Below are 26,466 nucleotides of genomic sequence, written 5' to 3'. Positions count from 1 at the left end.
CTCGAATGGAAAACTTGCACAAAAATCAAGACATGTTAGCCAAACATCCACTCCGTCTGACCAAAAAAAAGAGACTTTGTCAGTATAGCTTATAAATGACTGCATAGCCTGAAATGGGTCAGAACGATAGACCAAGTCACATCAAAATAGATGATGTCACTAGGATAGAAACATAATCATGCCGAAAAAGTGTCAAACAAAGGATTTTTAACATTTCTCTACTTGTAACTTCATAGTGATAACCTGTGCATTATTGACAACTGCAACTAATACTCACTGTGACTTCATGAGACTAACATAGCATGTTATACACAACTATAGCTAACTTTTTCTAAGTCAGACCAGATTTCATAATACATTTCAAACACAATTGCATGTGTCCTCCTTGTCCATTGTCATGTCTCAATGACACACTTCATGCATTCCTCCTGTATCTCCTTGTGTGTATAACACAGTGTGTTATATGATGTTGCAACAACACTTATGCACTTGGACAATCATGTTTGCCCCATGAAATCAGAGCTCTATGGCCTTGGTCCTCTAATCACGTATAGGTCCAGTAGTATACTCCATTTTCCTCTCGATCTTATTTGAGGTCATTATCTCCATGCAACCTCCATGCATATACATTCAACCTGCATAGCTCTACCATCCAGATGCAACACAATATGATCCAATCTAATCTTCCTATGGGACCTCATCATCTTGTATCATTGTAACCATTGTAGCTTCTTAATTGATGACATCAATCAACTTTGCATGTCAACTACATCTTCCTCCAATGGGTGTCTAGTATGTCTCTCTACAACTTCATCAACTTAGCCATGCACACACACATGTTGACATCAATGATAAATTCAATGCCAATATTTTCCCTTATAATCTTGTGAGATATGGGCAACACAAATTGGTTGGAATCATCCATTGTAGGATTCTTAGCTTGAGACAGTGCAACAAAGATGGCTAAGTGAAGGGGTTTGACATTGAAAACCCCCTAATTTAGCTAAATCATCAAGAATAGGAAGCCTATCAAATGAGGTGGAAACTACATTTTAATCACATCTTTTAAAGAATTAATGTTCTTTATAAGAAATGTCCAAAAATTTCCACCATTGTTAGGTAGAGACTGGGGGGTGACTAAAGTGCCACTATCAACAACTTTCATTAAATGGTTAGTAGCAATGCCAGAGGGGTTAGCTATGGGCTTGCATTCGGCAAGTAGAGGGCAATTCCTCTAAATGTGTCCTTCCCTTTTACATAGATTATAGGCATTAATTCCTCCAAGGATTTTTAGTAAATAGACAAAGGGTTTTGTATCTATATTAACTTCAATAAACCTGGGGAAATCCTAGCCCAAGTTAATCAAAATTAGAACTCTATTATCCATATGAGGGATAAGGGATAGGGTATTGTCTACCCTAATCACTTTCCCTATAGATCCAAGCATCTGAGGAATTAAATTCCATATCAGAGGGGGTAGACTTTTAATAACTACCCATCTAGGGAAAGAAAGGGCTAGGATTTGATCCAAAACTGCATCAAACGACCATTTAAGGGCCCTAAAAATACAATTGCCTATGGACCAATATTGTTTCTCAATAACAACCGCCTAAGATTTATCATCTTAAAGAAAATGATAAATGAGCCTCTTTGAATAATTCTATTGAATGAGAAATGAAACCTTGATTTCTTAATCCATATATTCTTTAACCATTCATCTATGAATTTTTTGGCCAGACACTTAGTAGAGTCCACAGTCACTAAAAACATAGCTATACTTTTTAACCGATTCTTTTCACAGTTTAGGGCATTAAACATATCCGAATTAGGGGTAATATAAAGGCTAGACATAGGAGGGATGGATTTCTTACCTCCTCCTCCTTTAGACATGCCGTTACCTTCTACAATAGAGGCAAGGACAATGATGGGGGAATTAATAAGGGAAACCTTGAATGACTTTAAATTATTAACGATGGTCAAATTTGAATTAATGGTAGATTATTTGCATTAATGGCCTCGATGGTTGAGGTGTTACCCATGCTCAATATTTTAACTCACCCTAAGCATGATGTGCATGGAAACACCATCATTGTTCAACCCACCAATAAGAATGATAACTCTAGTTGAAGTCTCAACCCGAAGTTTGGACATTCATTTGGTAAAGTCACTATTTTCATAGCTAGTGTTCATTTGATTGTCAACCCAAGGACGTAATACTTGAAATGGGTCTTCACTATATATGCACTAAGTTCTCGTGACAGCTATTCTGCATTTCTGTAGCAACTAACATTATGTGGAAAAGATAATCAAGAATTGAAACTATAGAAAGGCTATAGGAAGACTTTTGCATAAACTCATAAAAGAAATAATGGATAAATTCAATGTTGATAAACAAAAATTACTCTATTCTAGCTTGGCTGTAGGAATAGTTGGTGGATCTATTTCTAGTGGCTACAGGAATAGTCAATGCAAGAATGTCTATTGCGGCTAAGGAAAGAAAACTAATTTTAACGAATGCATAGGAACACTCACCAAGTGGGCCCCCTTGGATGAGTGATACCAGGCTTCCCGAAAACAACTCTTAAAAGATCAGAATAACACAATTTTATTCATCATTCTTGGAAAATCATTACATGGTTCAATATGAAAAGAAACTCAAGAATGCATATGAAAAATCCTCTACTCTATTCTTTTCCCTTTCTATCTAACCTCTCAGAAGAAGAAGAGCTTCTTATTAAAAACAAATCATCTACAATAGACAACATAAATCACGCCAAAAAGAAGAGGTAGATGATTGACCAAGAAAGGAGATAGCTGGAGTTATGCTGCAGGAAACACGGATCTAGACCGAAACACGATCATAACATATTGTGGTGGTATTTACAACTTTAGTGTCCACTTAAGTTAGACATTGGTAGTATCGCTTCATTGCTTCTCTTATGCCATCCCTTACACTTGTTCAACTTTTCTAAAGTTTGATCTTCAGTCATCACTTGAGTATCCTTCCCTTCAACAGGTGTGATAGGCAAACATCCACCACAACATCATTTATTCTCTACTACAAAAGAAATAACATACAAGAACATACATACGAATTTTATTTAAACAATGCATATATTAATTTCACATATGATCTAGCCCTAAATAATTCGCATGGCAACAGGAATAAATGACATGGCTGCAAGAATAAATGACATGGCTACAGAAATAAACTGCCAAAGATAAAACATGATTTAATAAGTTCAGGCTTAACATATGGAATACATATAGTCAACTTCCAATACATCACTACTACTATGCAAACCAAAAGATGACAAAAACTCAAGAGTTCTGAGGATAGAAATATGACAATGTCTCAACTCATCATGACCCCCAACTTTAATAGCTTGCTGATCCTACAGCAAAAAGTAAATTTCTGACTCTTGCACTAATTCTCAGATCACCAATGGTTCATTGACTTGTTCCTCTTGAAGCTAAATTCCAATAAAATCCCTTCATCTTTTCCAGTTTGGACCATCTGATTGATTCTTCTATGACTGCACCATAGGGCTTATCTAGAATCTGACATCCCAATAGTGGCCACATAAGAATAGGAGGTTGAAAAATTAGTGGTAACTAGTTATTGGCCTTTTCTCTACCCAGTTGTATATATTTGGGGGCTCTCTGCATAACTGCCTGAAAATTTTGCAGTGAATAAGGTTCTCCCTGCTTTAATTTGTCTGGTAAGTTATTCTAGTGCCTAGTCAACCCATCTATTGCAGATGCACTGTCAGCCTGAACTAAATGCTCATATGCCTGGTATATTTCTTCTCTCATTGGAAGCACTATTTTCCTAACATCATCTCTTACTAGTAATTTCTGCCATTCATAATAAAGAACTCTTGGTTCTTTTGCTTCTTTCCTCAATGGCAATGGGCAGTCAAATTCAAAATATTAATATGCCTTGGCTTGTGCCCCCATGCTGACCTCATTTTGGATCCATGACATTAAAGCTTTTATATGGATATCCCCGATATATAATAAAGGGTTCCACTCACTATCTGAGGTTACAACATAGTTATGTAAATAAAACTCACATAGAAAATTTTTCACAGCTGCTAGAGAAGTCTGGTAAGCATAATAAAATTCCTCGGGGGTTTCTAAAGAGGGAATAAGGTCCCTAATAATGCAGTTCAATTTGAAATTTAAATATTGCTCCTTTAAATGCAAATCATAAACCCTTGGAGGTTCCCTACATTGCATCAATTCGGGGACCATACTAGCAATTGTTTCAATCTTAGCCTCTAATTCCTCAATTTATGTTTGTTGTTTGTCAATAATCCCTTGTAATCTAGCCCTCTCTATTTCCCATTGTCTATAAAATGTTAAAGAAATAGATAAACTTCTTAGGGATGATGAAGGTCTAATAGGTGTTACCTTAGGTTGTGGGATCTCTTCAATAAATTCCTCAATCTACTCTAGAATCTCTCCAACAATTTCCTCAAGTTGTTGTGAAATTTCTCCAACAATTTCCTCAAACTGTTGTGGAATTTCTCCAATAGTTTCATCAAGCTGCTATGCCACAAAAGCAAGATTGATAGTCTATCTTCATCACCTTCTTCCTAGATTTCAACATCTACAGGGCTGCTTTCTTCTTAAATTTCAACATCTGCAGTGCTTCCTTCTTTTGATGTTTCCACTGTAATAACCTCTATCGGATCACCTGTTGGATGAGCCTTTTGGGTTCTACTCCATGTTCTTCTCACATAAACCTTTGGAGTGGCTGAAGGAATGGTTTCATTTGCTGCAGGACTTTTTCTTTTTGACCTACGCCTCTTGGTTGTAGGAGAAATTTGAGTTGCATGCGGCTGGGCCATAGGTTCTTCATCTATTTTATTTATTTCCAATTCCTTCCCTTTTCTCTTAGAAATTGGTGACTCTCTTTGAAGAGAAGTGGAGGGTTGCTCCACATTTTCTTCAACCATCTCTTCTTCCACAATAACTGCAGCTCCTTCAGCAATAAGCAAATCATCCTTTGCAGCAACTACGGGAGAAGAGGGTTCTGTAATATTTTCTTCTTCAACTGGTGGATCCTTTGCAATAGGAGCATCTTCAACAGGAGCATCTTCAACCCTAAACTACAATATATCCTCAAATACCCCCCATTCCATCTACGAAACGTCTCTAAGAGAACGTTCTACAAGCAATTTAACGAAACCATGATGGCTGACAGAACGACTTCCATTCTTTTGCGTTTCCTTAGCACTTGTAGAAATGAGGTGGTATAGAAAATTAGGGACATTCACCCTTCGGTCATGCCATAAATGACTAAGTAATTGAAAATGTGGTGAATGTAAATTTGAATATCTCCCTTCACAAGTAATGTATTTCATGACATATAAAGCTACCCAAGGCCACTCTGCTGGTAGCGAAACCCTTCTAGTTCCTTGCTTGTCCACTGTTAGATGTCCATCTTTGGGAATTGTAAACTCTACCCTAGCGCTCCTTGTGTCTTTTGATTCTCGAAGTATTCTCCTTCTTGCAACAACCCTGTTACTTCAACTATTCGCTGCTTCATAGAAATAACCCTTAAACCTTTAACTATAGCTTCTCCTTCATTAAAGGAATGCATAAACTCGAAAGCAATTTCTTCATTAAAATATTTGATTTTCAAAAAGTAATCAATCTAGCCATGGTGTCTAAAATAATGCTCACAAAGAGCATCCTATAGCAACACTTCATGGATTGTTGGCTCTTGGCAGATTGGATCACAACCCATTCTTACTCTGTTAGTATAGAACACTCTGCAGCTGAGAAATGAAGGACCAAAATTGATGAATAATGATGATCAATAACTATCCAACAAGTACTGAGAGCAGGGGGGGTGAATCAATACAGACAAAAACTTTCTCCACAACTCAAACAGCAAAGACTGCACTAACTGGTAAACAACATTACTAATCTAAGTCAGGGCACTATTGGTAAACCACAGTGAGACTGTAAAAAATACAAACTAGTAACCCCTAGATCAATTCAACACCTAATACCTTATCACAAATTCACCCAAAAGCTTAAGCAAGTAATACATTAGAAATACTTATGATCATTGAATCAACGTGCATTACCACTTAACATAAAACACTAAACCATCACACATGACACACTAATTTTTCACGTGGAAACCCAATTGGGAAAAACAACGGTGGGGATGAATACCCACAAGCTGTTCTTTGAGCTCTTTTGAAGTCCGCTCTATTAGGAGCCTAGTCCAGTTAAAGAATTTTACAATAGGTTCTACTGGGAACCAATCCTACTAGGGATCACCCAGTTAAGGGATGTCTAAATACTCGGTTAAAGGTTAGAGCCATGTTAAAGGTTACCTCGCAAGAGGATTTGAAGAACTCATTGAATTGAGTCACCCTGTTAAAGAATTTATACAAAAGCTTGTTAAAGCTACCCGGTTAAGGGATTTTCCAACTGCTGAAATGATTAGAAGTCAATAGGTAATACACTGATCTGATAACAACACATAATGCCAAGGCAAATCCACTTTAGCTCCTTAGCTTCTACAATCACACTCTGCAAGTATCAACACACTTCTCTGGTCTGGCAAGAATCAAGTATCTCTTCACTTCAATACACACATAACATTTTCCAACAACTTCACAATGCAAATAATTATCGATCTTATAGGAAACAGATAGGTCGGTAGCATAAACCCTAAACCCTAAAAATTTAGGTTATCAATATACTTAGTCCAATCCTGACCATTCAATCACATTGCATTGAATAAAATAGTCTTGAACAGATCTCAAGATGTTCTCCATCGCTCGTTATTTACCGCATCTAGAAGCTGATAACCCATCAGGCTCTCTCCACCATTTATTGAGACTTCGCACATTCCCGAGGTATATAGGATCAATCTTCTTCATGCAAGATCTTTAAAGAAATTTCTCATGCACATAAGGCTGACATGGAAACACGATCTAATCTTCATCTCAACGCAAGCCCATCACATAATCTCATCAGTCGAATCACACAGACTTAAAATGCATCAACTGGAAACCTTGAATCTGAGACTACCAACTAGTAGTCATGGCAAATGAAACTCTGATACCGGTTCACATTTCAACGTACCGGTTCACCACTTTGCATACATCGGTTCACATCATCATACAAGTTGTCTTGCTAGTTTGCTTTCTTCATTATTCTGATTCACTCTTCAGCATATTGACATCAATGACAACATACAATATCATCATGTCATCAAGCTCTGCACAAATGCCAATGATCTCCCCCTTTGGCATTGATGGAAATATACAAAGATATCTCTCTACTTCACATCTTCTCCCCAATACTCCAGATATCTTCTCCACTTCACATCTTCTCCCCATTTTACAACAATGCCAAAGTGGAGGCACACACATCCATGTTCCACTATGTTGCTCCCCCTGAGGAGTAGAATCCTTCAACACACCAATCTTGAAAAGATTTGACAATGCAATACCCGACTGATGTGGAGCACATACCTTTAGTTCACCTCTTGAAGGGGTAGCACCCCTAATTCACCTCTTAAATAGGTAAATGTAGCCTTCGGTAGAGGCTTGGTGAATATGTCTGCTAACTGCTCCTTACTGGAAACATGTTCCAATACAACTTCTTTGTTTTGAACCTTCTCCTTTAAGAAATGATACTTGAGCTTGAAGTCCTTGGTTCTAGCATGCAAAAATGGATTCTTAGAAATATTAATTGCACTTGTGTTGTCACAAAAGATACTCACCGGTTTAGATACAGGGACTTTAAAACCACTTAATACATGCTTCATCCAAATTGTCTGAGTGCAATTCATAAATGCTGCTACATATTATGCTTTTGTGGTAGACTGAGAGATACAACTCTACTTCTTACTCATCTATGAGGCTAGTCTACCACCAAGAAAGAATGCACCATCGGTTGTTCTCTTCTGATTGTCCACATTACCAACCCAATCGGCATCTATAAACACTTTGAGACTGAAATCATTACTATATGGATACCACAATCCATAGTCAATAGTTCCCTTCAGATATCTAAGAATCCGCTTGACTCCTACCAAGTGGGATTCTCTTGGACTTTTCTGGAACAATACAGTAATGCCCACTGCATGTGCAATGTCCAGTCTACTATGTACTACATAGTGCAACTTACCAATCATTGATCGGTATTCCTTCTCATTCACCAATGTTGAGTCATCCTCTTTTGACAATTTACAACTGGTCACCATCTATGTACCAACCGTTTTGTTGTCTTCCATGCCAAAGGTCTTCAACACCTCTTTGACATACTTGGAATGAGTGATAAAGATACCATTTTTCATTTGTTGAATCTGTAGTCCAATGAAGAACTTAATCTCTCCAATTAGCAACATTTCAAATTCCTTCTTCATCTCATTTGCAAAATCATGACTCATCTTGTCATCTCCACCAAAAATTATGTCATCAACAAATACTTCACAGATTAGAATCTGATCTCCTTTTGACTTCAGATAGATATTGCTATCTTCACTTGTTCTTTCAAATCCAATCTTCACAAGATGGGACTGTAAATGTTCATACCATTCTCTAGGTGCCTGCTTCAATCCATACAAGGCTTTATGTAGCCTACACACCATGTCACTGTCTTCTAATAGGGCAAACCCATCTGGTTGCTCTATATATACTTCCTCTTCAAGTATTCCATTTAGGAATGCAAATTTTACATCTATCTGATACACTTTGAATCACTTGAAGGCTGCATCTACAAGAAGCATTCGAACTCCTTCCAATCTAGCTACTGGAGTAAAGGTTTCTCCATAGTCTTCTCCTTCTTCTTGAGCATATCCCTTACACACCAGTCTGGCTTTGTTTCTTACCATTGTGCCATCTTCATTCAGCTTATTTTTGAAAACCCATTTGGTGCCAATGACATTTTTATGCTTAGGTCTGGGTACCAAAGACCATGTACCATTCTTTTCTATCTAGTCAAGTTCCTTTTCCATATCCTTGATCCAGTTTTCATCTTTATGCGCCTCAAATATTTTAGGCTCAAATTCAGAGATCATGCAAGATTTTTCTCCCACTTTTCTTCTTGTAAGAATTCTTGCATCCTTATCTCCTATGATCTGCTTTGGATTATGATTCAACTTTACATACCTAGGAATGATCTTAACAGATTCCTCTTGCTTTTCTTCTTCATCCTCATCTTCATCAACATCAGCATCTACCAGTGTAGGAGCACTGTTACTGGTACTAGACTATTTTGCAACCGGTTCATCTACCACTTGTTCACTGTCAGTTTCCTCGGGTTTCTCAAAGGTTTCATCAACTCTAACATTGATACTTTCAGCAATTCTCTTAGTCCTATTGTTGAAACATTTGAGAGCTTTGCTCTTGGTGGAATACCCTAGGAATATTCCCTCATCACATTTTGCATCAAAAAAGGTTTGGTGTTCACTCCTCTTGATATAACACTTACTACAAAACACTCTAAAGTAGCTTACTACAGAAGTCTTACCGGTCCAATACTCATAAGGTGTTTTATCCTTACCTTTCTTGATGAGCACCCGGTTCATTGTGTAAATAGCAGTGCTCACCGCTTCTCTCCAAAAAGTGTGAGCAATCTTTCCTTGAATCAGCATGGTTTTGGCTGCTTCAACTACAGTCCAGTTGTTCCTTTCTACTAGGCCATTCTATTGTGGAGTCTGGGGTTCAGACAGTTGCCTCTTGATGCCATTTTCTTCACAGTACTTATTGAACTCACTAGAAGTGAACTCACCTCCTTGGTCAGTTCTAAGGCATTTGATTATCTTACCACTTTCTTTTTCAACTAGTGCTTTGAAAGCTTTGAACTTTCCAAAAGCTTTAGACTTGTGTTTCAAGAATATGACCCACATCATTCTTGAGAAATCATCAGTAAGAATCATAAAGTACCTATCTCCTTGAACACTCCTAGTCTTCATAGGACCACACAAATCAGTATGCACAAGATCAAGTAGATTTTCTGCTGAGAAGGATTTACCTTTGAAGGTTGAGGAAGACATTTTCCCCAGTTGACATTCTTTGCATAGAGGATTCTTCAGTTTGTTCATCACAGGCAATCCTTTGATTGCCTTCATCTTACTAGCCTTCACAATGTTATCAAAATTAACATGGCAAGGTCTCCTATGCCATATCCAACTGTCATCAAACTTAGCCATTAGACATTGACTGATATTTGTATTTAATTGAAATAGGTTACCTTTGGTCTGCATACCGGTGGCCATTAGTTCACCATTCTTTCCTTTAATTTTGCATACTCCATCTTTGAATTGTAGAGTGAGTCCATTATCATTCAGCTGAGCAACACTCACAAAGTTATGCAGGAGACCTTCTACCCAATATACATTATCAGCACTGCTTTTTCCATTTAGAGAGATGGACCCTCTTCCTTTTACCATACAAGGTGCATCATTACCAAATCAGACTACACCTCCATCATATTCTTCTAGAGACAGAAACTTTCTCCAGTCAGCAATCATATGGTGAAAACAACCACTATCAATAATCCATTTATTAGAATTATCAAAGCGGGAGACAAGAGCCTTCTTGTCTGACACATCTTCCTTGACAACTACAAATACGATGTCTTCACTTTCTTCATCTTCTGATTGATGATCAGCGACACCTTCATCAACAACAACAAGATAGTTTCTCCTATTTCCTCCTTTGAACTTTTTGAACCTCTTTGGTTTGTCCTTATTATCACCATTAGGGCAGTTAACAGCAATGTCTCCAATCCTATTGCAAGAAAATAATTTCAAAGGGAGCTTACCTCTGTATTTACTAGTTCCCTTAGGAAGTCTCTTGGCCAAAAGAGCTTCAAATTCCATCAGGATTTCTTCATCATCCATATCTTTGCTTTGTCTAGGTTCACAACTGGTACTAACTTCTTTACCCTTTCTGGATAGTGTAGTAGATTCTTTAAAGGTTGAATCAGTCTTCTAAACACTGCCATCATAACTATTTAGCTCATAAGTGGTCAACTTAGCAATGATAGAATCAAGGGATACCTTTGTCTTGTCAATAGATCTCCACTCTTGAATAGCGGCAACCCTTATTGCATAGACTGGTAATAAGGTTCTCAAGACTTTGCTCACAACGATGGGATCATCTATTTTTCCTCCTGCACTCTTGATGTCTCCTACAACACTTTTGATTCTTATCCCATACTGTTGAATGGTCTCTCCTTCAACAATTTGCATATCTTCAAACTTTCCTCTAAGGATTTATTCCTTAACCTACTCTACATGCTCATCACTGCCATAGATAGACTCCAGAGTATCCCATACATCTTTGGGATTGTCTTTATTCTAAACACCCATAAACTCAACATCAGATAGGTTGTTGATAAGAGCTTCCATTACTTGTCCATTCTCCTGAATTTCTCTTCTTTGATCATCAGTGAGAGTATCGGTAGGGATAACATAAGTATTCTTAACATAGTTCCAGTGTTAAGCACCCATGCTCTTAATGTATATCTTCATTATGTCCTTCCATATCTTAAATTTGTCTCTGTTGAACTTAGGACCTTCCCTCTTCATCATTAGAATAGGATCTTTTCCTCAAGTGGTTAAGCTTATAGCATAGAGGACTTGGAGGATGCTCTAATATCAATTGATGAATAATGATGAACAATAACTATCCAACAGGTACTGAGAGGGGGGGGTGAATCAGTACAGACAAAAACTTTCTCCACAACTCAAACAACAGAGACTGCACTAACCAGTAAACAACATTACCAATCTAAGTTAGGGCACTGTCGGTAAAGCATAGTGAGACTGTGAGAAACACAAACCAGTAACCCCTAGATCAATTCAAGACCTAATACCTTATCACAACTTCACCCAAAAGCTTAAGAAAGTAATACATCAGAAATACTTATGATCATTGAATAAACTTGCATTACCACTTAACATAAAACACTAAACCATCACATGAAAAGCATCACACATGACACACTGATTTTTCATGTGGAAACCCAACTAGGAAAAACCCCAGTGGGGATGAATACCCACAAGCTATTCTTTTAACTCTTCTGAAGTCCGCTCAGTTAGGAGCCTAGTCCGGTTAAAGACTTTTACAATAGGTTCTCCTAGGAACCGATCCTGCTAGGGATCACCCAGTTAAGGGATGGCTAAATACCCATTTAAAGGTTAGAACCCTGTTAAAGGTTACCTTGCAAGAGGATTTGAAGAACTCATTGAATTAAGTCACCCTGTTAAAGGATTTACACAAAAGCATGTTAAAGCTACTTGGTTAAGGGATTTTCCAACTACTGAAATGATTAGAAGTCGACAAGTAATACATTGATTAGATAATAGCATATAATGCCAAGATAGATCCACTTTAGCTCCTTAGCTTCTGCAATCACACTCTGCAGGTATCAGCACACTTCTATGGTATGGCAAGAATCAAGTATCTCTTCACTTGGATACACACATAACATTTACCAACAAATTCACAATCCAAATCATCATCAATCTTATAGGAAATAGATAGGTCAGTACCATAAACCCTAAACCCTAAATATTTAGGTTATCAATATAGTCAGTCCAATCCTAGCCATTCAATCACATTGCATTGAATAAAATAGACTTGAACAGATCTCAAGATGTTCTCCATCACTCGTTCTTTGCCACATCTGGAAGCTGATAACCCATCACGCGCTCTCCACCGTTTACTGAGACTTCATATATTCCTGAGGTAGATAGGATTAATTTTCTTCATGCAAGATCTTCAAGAAAATTCCTCATGGTCACAAGGCTGACGTGGCAACATGGTCTAATCTTCATTTCAATGCAAGCCCATCACAGAATGTTGTCGGTCAAATCACACAGACTTAAAATGCATCAACTGGAAACCCTGAAGCTAAGACTACCAACCGGTAGTCATAGCAAATGAAACCCCGATACCGGTTCACATTTCAACATACATATTCACCACTTCGCATATACCGGTTCACATCATCATACTGGTTGTCTTCCTAGTTTTCTTTCTTCAATATTCTAGTTCACTCTTCAACATATTGACATCAATGACAACATACAATATCATCATGTCCTCAAGCTCTGCACAAATGCCAACAAAAATATCTGACAGAATAGCAAAATTGAAAATTCTATACATATCTCCAATTGGCGGAAGAATTTATTACTTCCTTGCATGAAAATAATATCTTGTTAAAACAATGATGGCAAGAAATGAATTCTAAGTACCGAAAAGGATGAATAATCACTAACTTTGGAAACCGATCCACAAAGCACCCCCCCAACTTAATCTAGCACGTGTCCACACAAGCTGACTCGATTTTGGGGAGTGTATGTGGATTTAGAAAGGCATAATCATAATGAAATAATAAATGTGTAATTAAAATAAAATATAGTATGTACATACCTGCAGTCGTATGAAAATGATGGCAAAATGAAGTGAAATGATAGATAAGAAGATGGGATGGAATGATGTGGATGGAATTTTATTTATGGAGAAGAATACTCCCATACGGCATGGAAATATTTGTGATGAAGTGGCAAGAATGTTCATTGTAGTGGCTATAGGAACCTTACCTTTATTACTTTGCTCAATTGCAGCAGGAGCCTGGTCAAGAATACAATGGAGGTTTAGTAAGATTTGGAGATGACAAAGCCTGTTCAATCAAGGTAAGGGTTCAATATCTCTTGATGGTAAGCATAACACTAACAATGTCTACTATGTTGAAGGATTAAAGCATAATCTTTTAAGTGTTGGTCAATTAGTTGAGAAGGGATTTCAGTTACAATTTAAAAATGGAAAAAATCATGAATAGAACTGGTTTGGAAATTGCAAACGGTAATCAGACTAGAGGTAATATCTTTCATTTGATTAATAGTGAAAAGACATGTTTGATTGCACATATAGATGAAATTTGGTTATGGCATAAGAGACTATGTCATGTAAACTTTGATTGCATGGTAAAAATCAGCACTTCTAAGGTAGTAAGAGATCTACCTAAAATTGTGAAACCTCATAATACAATTTGTAAGGAATGTCAATTTGGAAAACGAGTTAGAGCTAGTTTCAAAAGTATTCCAGAAAAATCCAATAATGCTCTTGATTTAATTCACACTGATTTATGTGGTCCAGCTAGAACTAAAAGCTTACAAGGTGATAGATATTTCATGCTAATTATTGATGATTATTCTAGAATGTGTTGGGTTACTTTTCTCAGAGAAAAATCAAAAGCACTTGGAAAGTTCAAACTATTCAAAGCAATGGTTGAAAATCAAACGTTTAAGATCAGATCAAGGAGGAGAATTCACATCTAAGGACTTTAATACATTCTATGAAATGAATTGAATCAGAAGACAGTTATCAGCACCTCGGACACCACAACAGAATGGAGTTGTTGAAAGGAAAAACAGAACTATCTTGGATGCAGCAAGAAGTATGTTATCAGAAGAAAATCTACCACATATGTATTGGAGAGAGGCAGTTAGCACTGTTGTCTATACATTCAACAAAGTTCACATCAAAGGTGAAACCGATAAGACCCCTCATGAACTATGGTTTGGTAATACTCCTACTCTTAAGTATTTCAAAATTTTTGGAAGTAAGTGTTATATTAGAAGAGATGAGTATATTGGCAAATTTGATCCTAGAAGTGATGAAGGAATATTTCTTGGTTATTCATCTATGAGCAAGGCATATAGATGTTTTAACAAGAGATTGCAGAAAATTGTTGAGAGTATAAATGTAAAGATTGATGAACAATTCAGAGGAACTCCAAGGTATATAGACTCTTAACCGGCAACAGAAATTGTGACAAATGAACCTACACCAAATCCACCAGTACAAAATGAAGATCTAGTACAAAATGAAGAACAACAGCTAACTAAGACACCCCAGTATGTAAGATTGAATCATTCTAAAGATTAGATAATTGAATAAAAAATTAAAGGAGTTATGACAAGAGGAAGATTGGCAAATGAAGTGGTATGTCTTATTTCTCAAATTGAACCATCATATATCAATGAGGCATGTGAAGATAAATTTTGGATTAAAGCTATGGAAGAAGAATTAGGACAAATTGAGAAAAATAATACTTGGACATTAGTTCCTCGGCCTAAAGATAAAAATGTAATTGGAACCAAATGGGTATTTAGAAACAAACTTATTGAAGATGGTAAGGTTGTCAGAAATAAAGCAATACTAGTCTGTAAGGGATATTCTCAGAAAGAAGGAGTTGACTACAATGAAACCTTTGCACTGGTAGCCAGAATTGAGGCAGTCAGATTATTCTTGGCTTTTGCAGCTCACAAGGACTACAAAGTTTATCAAATGGATATTAAATGTGCATTTTTTAATGGAGATCTTGAAGAAGAAGTATATATTGAACAACCTGATGGATTTTTTTTTATAGATGACAATGATATGGTTTGTAGGTTAAGAAAAGATCTGTATGGATTAAAACAAGCCCCAAGAGCTTGGTATGCAAGGTTGGATAAGTATATTTTAAAAATTAGTTTTACTAAAGGAAATGCAGACAACAACTTATATTACAAAATAACTAATGATGACATCTTGATTATAGAAGTATTCATTGATGATATAATCTTTGGAGGAGAAGATGGATTATGTAAAGAATTTTCTATTAAAATGCAGCAAGAATTTGAAAAGTCTATGATTGGAGAAATAAAATTCTTTTTAGGATTGCAGATTTCATAGACTGATAAAGGTATATTTTTGAGTCAATCCAAGTACTTGAAAGAATTACTAAGGAAATTTGGGATGGAGAACTCTAAACCGGTAAGCACACCTATGACTACAAATGACAAATTATCTCAAAGGGGTGAATCTTCAGCTATTAATCCAACTAGATACAAATTTATGATAGGAGGTTTATTGTATTTGACACAAACCTGGCCTGATATTATGAATGCATTATGTATTGTTTCTAGATTTCAAAGTAATCCTAGGGAAAATCATGAATTGGCTGTAAAAAGGATTTTTTGGTACTTACAAGGCACAACAAATCTTGGATTATGGTATCCTAGAGATGAAAATTTTGATCTATGTGAATACACAGATGCAAATTGGGTAGGAGATGTGGATGATAGAAAAAGAACCACTATAGGAGCATTATTTCTTGGAAAAAGATTAGTCTCTTCGTTGAGTAAGAAACAGAGTTGTACATCTTTATCAACAACAGAATCAGAATATGTTGCAACAACAACTAACTGTACACAGGTACTATGGCTTAAACAAATGTTGAAAGACATAAAGGTAAAATGCAAGGAACCCATTACTATACATTGTGATAACACTGCAGCAATTGATATATCCAAGAATTTGGTATTACATTCTAAAACAAAACATGTTTCTATCAAACTTAATTTTCTAAGGGAAAAAGTTGAAGAAAAGGATGTGAATACTAAAGAACAGCTTGCAGATATTTTCACAAAAAACTTTGCCTAAGGAGACTTTTGAATATCTCAGAGGTCAGCTTGGAGTCATACCACCACCGGTAGAGACTTAGACAGTTGATGATTGTCATCAACCAGCAGAATAAAAAGACAAATCTTTTACTCTGGTCTTTTGATGAGGAAGCTACTTCTCATGGGAAGTAGTTGGTATTTTGTATGAACTTGATTTTTGTAACTTTGGCATTTGATGTCAAAGGGGGAGAGATATCTATGGAAAAACTCATTATCTTTTTGAGGAGAGATTGGTATGAAAATAAATCTTTGGATAAGAAATTATTGTTTAAAGAAGATTGTTGGTTTTTGGTATTTGGCATTTCTGTTTTGGCACTTTGATGGTTTTTCCATCTTGTGTTGCCATCAATGCTAAAGGGGGAGATTGTTGGTATTTTGGTATGGTTTTGTCATTGATGTCAACATCTACTGATAATTAGCACTTTGGAGATCCAACAACATTCACTGGCAAGCAATTAAGTATTGCACAGTTACTAGTATATGGTTCACCGGTACCTGGAATGATATGGAAGACACTTGGTAATATCAAAGACATTGTATGGATACATTTTTTTGAAGAATTAATCATTGGTATATTCATATTTGCATATTTGCTTTTACCGACAAATAGGTCCAGGGTTATCTAGGGTTACACCGGCAGGTTTATCTTTTCCAGATCAGCATGGCACACTATGAAGATGATTTATTATTGTTGAAAATGCATTAAGCTGACATGTTCAATCAGTTATTGCATCGGATATTATATTGTATGTAAAATGTTTTTATTGTAATATCTTGTAGAGCTGACCTACTAAAATTGGTCTTAGGGTATGGTATAAATGTAAGATCTTATTTGTAAGATTGAATAAGGAATGTGAAAAAAAGGAATTATGTGAAGGTATATGTGAGATTAAGAAGAGGTATACATGAAGACATCATTTGAAGGTGAAGCTATGTTTTTGTAGAAGCATATCAGCATTACACCGGTATTGAATCTAGTATATGAAGATGCTATTTTGTGTAGTACATTCTTATTGGATTTAACCATCCAACTGTAGTCAGTGTGACTCCCATTTTGTGATTGAGCAGTGAGCTCTAAGTTGTTGGCCTTTCTGCATGTGTAGACCCCATTTATGTACACTTACTATCTAGAGTAGTATCATCTGATTGTGGGTAAGGTTTCCCACTGTGGTTTTTCCCATTACAAGGTTTCCACGTACAAATATTGGTGTTATGTGTTGTGGATGACTTTATGTTTATGTTTCATGCATAAATCCTTACCGGTATAGTAATTTACTATTAACACTATCTACCAACATACTTAACTGGTTTACCGATATTAAGCATTAAGCTGGTTAAATGGTTTTTGGTTTAAATTTATTAGACAACTGATTCACCCCCCCCCCTCTCAGTTGTCTTTGTGACCTAACATGCTTAAGCTTCAAGAAAGATTCATTGCATGCAGAGATCCATTTAAATTCCATATCCTTGGTAAGTAGTGAATATAAGGGACTTGCAATTTTGTTGAAATCTTTAATAAACCTTCTATAGTATCCAGCATGACCAAGGAAACTTCTTACATCTTTTTTCTTCACAGGGGCATTGATATGCTGAATGACTTCAATCTTTGTTGGATCCACCTGTATTCTTTTTTAAGAGATATGATGACCAAGTACTATTCATTCCTGCATCATGATGAAGCATTTATCACTATTTAATGACAAACTATAGTCTTCAGATCGCTTTAAAACCTTTTTTAGGTTCCCCAATACTTGTTCAAATTTTGAACCATAAGTTGTAAAGTCATCCATATAGATTTCCATGATGTCTTGAGAAATATCAGAAAAGATACTGATTACTGCTCTTTAAAAAGTGGCTGGAGCATTACACAACCCAAAAGGAAGAACAAAATATGTATATGTAGCCCAAGGACAAGTAAATGTTGTCTTTTCTTGATCCTCCGGGGCTATCTAAATCTTATTGTAACCAGTGAATCCATCAAGAAATGAAAAATATATTTTACCATCCAAAGAATCCAATACCTGATCCACAAATGGTAATGGAAAATGATCTTTTCTTGTTGCTAAGTTCAAGGCTCTATAATCAACACATACCCTCCATTTTCCTCCTTTCTTAGGGACTATTACCAAAGGTGATACCCATTGGCTATCAAAGATAGGATAGATAAATCTGACCTTTAACAACTTCTGCAATTCTTCTTTAACTATTTATTTTAATGCAAGATTGATTCTTCTTTATGTATGTCTGAGTGGGCAACATTCTTCTTTAATATAGATATGGTGGGTGCAAACTGTTGGATCTATTCCATGTATATCCGTGTAATCCCATGAAAAAGTATTTTTATGACATTTCAACAAGTCCACAAGGGTCCCCTTTTGAGTATCTGAAAGATCTTTATTGATATTCAAACATTTATTCAAATCAACTTATATCTTGATAGTAAGATCAATCTAGTTCATATCAGAAAAATGAGAAGTAGAGAATTCTTGCAGCAACAAGCCATGCAATATATCAGTGGCTGCAGGAAAGTCTAAACCTACAATATTCGGTACCAACTCCTTCAATTGATGTTCTTGTATCAACTCATTTATTAGAATTTTATAAAGAATTGAATCTTCATCATGTAATTGCATGAATTTCCCTCAATTAATCATCATAAGGTGATTAATAGAGTCAAATTCCTCAGATTCTTCTCCCAAAATTGGCCAAATGGGTTGTTGTTGATCACACTGGGGTTGTGCAGGAGAATACAAGGCTAATGTTTTTGTAGAGTTCCCATCTGAAATAGTCATACCCCCTGATCTACATCCAATATATGCATCAGTTGTGGCAAGCCAAGGTCTTCCCAAAATTACCAGATATCCTCCCAATGTTTCCTTTGGAGATAAAATCATAAAGTTCACAGGGTATTCCCAGGAATCCAAAATAACCACTACATCTTCAATCATACCATCTGGTCTCACTGTAGAGCTATCAGTAAGCTATAGAACTATGGGTGTAGGCCTTAGACCATTGATTTCAAGTTGTTTCATTACTTCTCTTGTCATCACATTAATGGATGCCCCTAAATCAATTAAAACATTTCTTATCTAGTTGTCATTAATGACTATACTTACAACAGGACTACCTGGATCAGAATATTTTGGAATTGCAACCTTGCCTAACATAATATCTACCAGTTGACCCATAACATGCACTATTTGTGGATCCTTCTTCTTCCTGCCAGGTTTATTTAGACATGCTTCTCTTAGTGCCTTACTATATATAGGAACATCTTTTATTGCTTGCAATCATGGAATTTTAACACAAACATGTTTCAGTTGATCTATAATATCAAAGCCTTGCTCTTGTTTTGTGATAACTTGCTTTTCTTTCAATCTCTAGGGAAATGGTGGTAATATCTACTTTTGAGGTATTGTATTTGTTGGATCAGATATTTCTTGTTCTTCTTGTACCTTAGTGATAACTGAGGAGATGGATTAGGCAGTTTTATCCCATATCGGAGGTGAATATCACTTAGAGATAGAGAATAAGCTAGGTATTGATTAAGATCAGCTGAATAAGATTATTGTTGTTGCTGAGATTTGATATTAGGATTTCGCATTGGTTGAGTGGGCAATTGCATTGGTTTAGGTGGGACAGCAGTGGCTACAGGAGGAGGCATTATTGTAGGAGGTTGTGGATATTGAATAGGTTGTTGATAACCAGAACATTGGGTAGTCCATGGCTGACTCCCCCTCCATTGAGGAGTAGGTTTCCAATTCCCTTGAAACTGACTTCCTTGGCCCTGAGGTGGATACCAGTTCCCTTGTGGCTGCTGCCACTATGGCATTTGATTAGCAAAATGTTTCCCTTGGCCTTGAGAACCATATCAGTTTTGATAATTACCAATATTTTGAGCATATGGTGGTTTCCATTGGTTATTTGGTACATAAGAATTTCCACTATAACCAGAAAAGAAAGTGGATCCGGAGGCATACCTTGTCTTTGAAAATTTGGCCTTATTTGAGCAACATAGAAGACTTTCTCATCCTCACCTTGTAATGGCTTGAAGTCAGGAACCTCCACATTTGCAACCATTTTACATCTGCAATCCTTCTTTCGATGTCGACAATAAGGGCAAAATTCTGCAAGAAATGCATCAGCTTCTTCATGCTTCTTCTTAGTTGAAAGTGTATCCAACTGAGTAGCCATATTATTTATGATGTCCTCCTTAAAGTCCTTCAATAAATGACAAAGTTCCATTATAGAAACTCTAGTACTAGATGTTGATGAAGGTGTTCTTGGCTTGAAACACCTATTCTTCTTAGAAGCATATCTGGAATACTTCTTACAAATTTGTCCTAGTTCAGCCCAAGTGGACTGTGTAATATCACCTCCTCCCATAAGATCCAAAGAATCAGTGCATTCATCACTTATTCCCCTCAAAAATATCAACTTGAGAGAATCTTCATTTGGAGTACTATCTTTAGACTTCTTGACACTAAAGAGAAACCTCTCCAAATAATCCTCAAGACTCTCATCTTCTTTTTGTGTCATTCTAAAGATATCATCCCCATGACGATTAGTGCCTCTACAATAATCTTTATATTTTGCAATAAACAATCGTTTGCCTCATCCCATGTATTGATTGTGCTATACCCAAGCTCATAAACCATCTTAAGGATGATTCCTTCAAAGGTGGTAGGAAATATTTTGAGTCTATGGGCATCTGTAGTATAGTCAAAACTCCCACAGAGAACGTCAAACTCAAATAGAAATGTGTCAGAATCCTCTATCACCAATCCATGGAATTTAGAGAGGGAAGAAGTTGGAATGTTCTTCAGATTGGCATTATCATGCTGATCATATATGGGGAACTCAAATGTTGGGTCTGGTGGTGGTGGTGGTTTATTTCCACTAGGAGGTGGGTTTCCTTGCATTGGACTTGTGGGGGTTGTTACTATATGAAATTATTCTTCTTGAGGTCCAAAGAGGAACTCAAGACTACCTTTTGGGAATTCAGATTCATGGTGGTTCAAATTCTCTGGGGTTTGATAAAGTTTAGAAAAAGGATTTATATCTAAGGAATTATTTTCTGCATGATTAGGATGACTAGGCAAAAATCTACCTAGAACATCTCTTCTTCGCCTATGCATGAAGATTCATGAAATTTTTCGAACAATCAAGTATGCCAAAAAAAAAAACAATTAACTAAAAACTAAAAAGACAATAACCATAACAGGTTCTTAGTTTGACACCATCCCCAGCAACGGTGCCAAAAATGTTCAACCCAACAATAGGAATAATAACTCTAGCTGAAGTCTCAACCCAAAGTTTGGACATTCATTTGGTAAAGTCACTATTTTCATAGCTAGTGTTCATTTGATTATCAACCCAGAGATGTAATACATGAAATGGGTCTGCACTATATATGCACTAAGTTCCTATGACAACTATTTTGTATTACTGTAGTAACTAACATTATGCGAAAAAGATAATCAAGAATTGAAACTATAGAAAGGCTACAGGAAGACTTCTGCATAAACTCGTAAAAGAAATACTAGATAAATGCAATGCAGATAAACATAAATTACTCTATTATGGCTTGGATACAAGAACAATCAGTGGATCTGTTTTCAGTGGCTGTAGGAATAGTCAATGCACAAATGTCTACTGTGGATAAGGAAAGAAAACTAATTTTAACGAATGCACAAGAACACTCACCAAGTGGGCCCCCTTGGATGAGTGATACCAAGCTTCCCAAAAATAACTCTTAAAAGATCAAAATAACACAATTTTATTCATTGTTCTTGGAAAATCATTACATGGTTCAATACGAAAAGAAACTCAAGAATGCTTATGAAAAATCCTCTTCTCTATTCTTCTCCCTTTCTATCTAACCTCTGAGAAGAAGAAGAGCTTCTTATTAAAAACAAATCATCTACAATAGACAACACAAATCACGCCGAAAAGAAGCGATGGATAATTGATCGAGAAAGGAGATAGCTGGAGTTATGCTGCAGGAAACACGGATCTAGACTGAACCATAGTCATAACATATTGTGGTGGTATTTACAACTTCAATTTCCACTTAAGTTAGAAATTGGTAGTATCGCTTGATTTTTTCTCTTATGTCATCCCTTACGCTTGCTCAACTTTTCTACAGTTTGATCTTCAGTCATCACTTGAGTATCCTTCCCTTCAACAGGCACAATAGGTGAACATCCACCATAGCATCATTTACTCTCTGCACTACAAAAGAAATAACATACAAGAACATACATACATATTTTATTTAATCAACACATATATTAATTTCACATATGATCTTGCCCTAAATAATTTGTATGGCAACAAGAATAAATCACATGGCTGCAGGAATAAACTAGCAAAGATAAAACATGATTTAATAAGTTTAGGCTTAACATTTGGAATAGATATAGTCAACTTCCAATACATCACTACTACTATGCAAATGAAAAGAGGACAAAAACTTAAGAGTTCTGAGGATAGAAATATGACAATATCTCAACTCATCAATCTCTGCACAACAAATTGCGAAGAGAGATAAAAAATAGTGAAGGAAAAATAACTTACCTATTTGGAGGAGGTTGTACACCCTCCTCCATAGCATGGATTGGGCCACTAACATCACACCAAACCCTCATATTTCATGCCTTCATTGTAGAGCCTCTTCTCCAAGGAAAATTAATTTGCTTAGAAAATCTTATACACCATCAATACAAAAAAAAAATTTAAAAGTAATAATACAATTTTTATAAATCACCACCTTAAAAGCCTATGAAAATTTAATGAATTTGTGAGATATGTGAGTTTTATCTCCTAATAAGACCATATTCTAAGAAAAGGGCTTATATTTGAATGACTTGAAGAAGTCATATATCCAAGACCAAACATTTTGAGCTTTGGGATAAAACCATTAGAGATATTTGAGAGACTTGATTTCCACAAAAAGGGCATTCAAGATTAGGTTGAAATGGGATAATCTAAAATCAATGGGGAGGCCTTCAAATGTAAGGCAATAGGTAAAGTGATCCAATTTAGGCTTTACATTACATCAACCAAATGGTGTGAAACCTAAATTGGTAACTGCAAATTATACCAATGTAGATTAAAAGGGGGCACCATGAGAAAATTGGGGTGGGGAGGGGGGTGCCAATAATACCCTTAATGATGGTTATAACTATGAAAATAAATATTTAGATATCATTTCTAATCTTTTCAACATTTTTTATAAGATCTTAACTTAATTTTGTGAACCATATTTGTGTACATGAAATTTTGAGCTTACAAGAATGCATTAAATTTTCTTAATGTATTCTACTGAAAACACAAGCAACACTTAAATTAATCATAATAGTTAAGAAAATAATAAAAATAAATAAAAAATATCTCAATAAATTATCCCTTGTTGCACCATGGTGAGGTGGTTGTGCTTGTGGATGGTTGGATGTGAGTTCTCTTACTATCAACATAAAATTACATTTAAAGATGTTATTGAATAACTTAGGATGGCATATAGTTTATATAATTTTGGCTATAGAATTAGATGGTTAGGATTAAAATATGAGATCAATGTCTCATAATTATTGAAAGACATAGAAATATGAGAGGAGGCCATGTGCCCTCATTTGGCTAGAGGTGATGCAAGGAAAGAAATTGAGGAGAAAGTCAAGGGTAGTGAATCTCCTTGGGAAGATTGGATGGACAAGATAGAAGGGTTACTTTGGAGTACTCTCAATGGATGGTCAAGTTCTTTACTGGTGTATGAGAACCCTTCCAAACTCCTTCTCTTTCTTTGTTTTATTGGTATTATGCTTCTTTAGAAGCCATTGTACATGAATAAGAGCCATGAGCTCATGTGTGCTAGACTAGGTCCTAGTTTTAGGTCCTTAGTGAGTTTGTTGTGATTTCTTGTGCAGGAGAGGTTGAGTGTTCCTAGAGTGTGTGTTAGGACTTATTGGCATGTTTATGTCCTTAGGATAGCCAAAAATAGGCCTAGGAGTCATGAAAAGAAACAATGGCAAAGTTGCTCAAAAGATGCAAAAGTTGCATGACAACTTTTAAAAGTTGTCAAGCAACTTTTCCACCCAAAATGGTCATAGACCCTTGTTGTGCATGGAGAGACTTAATTTTGGCACACCAATCAAGGAAAAGGTGGTATAATTATTTGCAAACCCTAAATCAGTGGTTTGGATGTCAGATATTGTATGGCCTAAGCAAAAAGACCAGTCTGAGACTGTAAAAACTGTTACCAGTTGGTTTGAATGAAACAACCAGGCAAGTAAATGGATTGAGAAATGTGCAAAACTATGTGGAATGTTTTTCATGGTGTAAATAATTTCATTTCAAGAAATTATCTTAGGTTTTTACTTGCAGATTGAGTGTGTTTGTAAATAGTTTGTAAACTGTCCTCTTACTATCCAGTTTTGGACAGGATTGTGTAAATGGCTGCATAACTCCATTCCCCATTGTGGAACCACCATGAAACCATGGGAAATGAGAGTGAAGACCTTGTACCATACTAAAAAACAATTAGGGCCCTTAAAAATGCAGGAAGGCCAAGAAAAGACCCACTCCTAGGCGAGACTGGACAGTGCCCAGTTAGGAGAGGTTAGATTGCAGAGGTCTTAGAGAGAAAGGTTGGACAAAGGAGAGTACATCCTTTGGAGGAGGTGTAGAGGAGTGTTAGAAAAATCATTGGTGTGAAGGAGGATCCTCCATAAATCCAAACAAGGTGGCTAACACACAAAACCTTCACTGTGACCCAGGCAAACCACAAAACCCTCACAAAACCCTTAAAAACCCCAAAATTCGCCCTAGGCATTGTATGGCCACTTGGAGGCCCAAAACCTAGAAAATCCTTGAGCCCTTGCCAATTGATTGGTAGTACATTTTGGGATTTTGGGTTGTGTATGCATCATTTGTGATAAAAATCCCTAAAGGACCGGGTAGGAGGCCTAATTGGTCCTAATGCTTGTAGCCCTGTTTTGTAAGCAAAAACACAAAACAGTGAAACCGGTAGAAGGGATGATGGTAGAAACTGATTGGGGGCACATGGAGGGATGTAAAACATGGTTCAAGACCTTATTTAACCTTGCTAAGACCTTGGAAAGTATGGAACAAGATTAGCCCTTATTAGCAATAGTAAGGGGTTTTGACTCTCATGAGTAGGTGAGACCTTAGGAGCAGCATTGCAACTCATTGGTGGGTGGATTGGGGAAGGTCAGGGGATTCCTCTAGCAAAGGAAGTCCTAGAGACCCTAGGGTGTGTAGAGATCACCAGGTGATCCAAGGAAAGGATCCAAGAGCATAGACTAGGCTAGTCTATCCCAAACCCCATCCCATCATTGACCAATTTAACATCATATTATAGCTATGTCACATGTACAAAGGGATCATGTCTTTGTACACATTGGATGACGTGGAAAATTTGAATAGGTTTGCCTATGATTTGACATTTTCAAGTGGGTGATTAAGGAACAGATTAATTTTATCCCACTTAATGGAAAGTGTAAAAAATAGAAAATCAAATAAACAAGATGTTTGTTAAATTCTTGGGGTTAGAATGAGGAAAATAGATAAATAAATAAATATATATTTTATCCCTCTTCATCAGAGCATATACATGAAATATAGTATTTAAGTATAAGTGAAATTTAAATTCATTTTTTACTCTTATAATTTAAGTTGTATTTCATTTATATATTGGTAGGAAGTTTGAGAATGATCTTACATCTGTAGAAATTATAATACGGATTCTAGGTTTTAGAAGATCTTATAATTTTTCACTTAGGCAAATTTTAGTAATCAGTAAGCTCCTACCATCTCTCTCTCTCTCTCTCTCTCTCTCTCTCTCTCTCTCTCTCTCTCTCTCTCTCTCTCTCTTTGTGTGTATCTTCCTCAAGCTATAGACCTATCTATCTCCCTATTACTCCCCCTCTCCTCTACTCTTTCTC

Source organism: Cryptomeria japonica, chromosome 2, assembly GCF_030272615.1.
Source record: "Cryptomeria japonica chromosome 2, Sugi_1.0, whole genome shotgun sequence".
In the NCBI taxonomy this organism is placed as follows: Eukaryota; Viridiplantae; Streptophyta; class Pinopsida; order Cupressales; family Cupressaceae; genus Cryptomeria; species Cryptomeria japonica.
Note: the sequence above shows the minus strand (reverse complement) of the source record.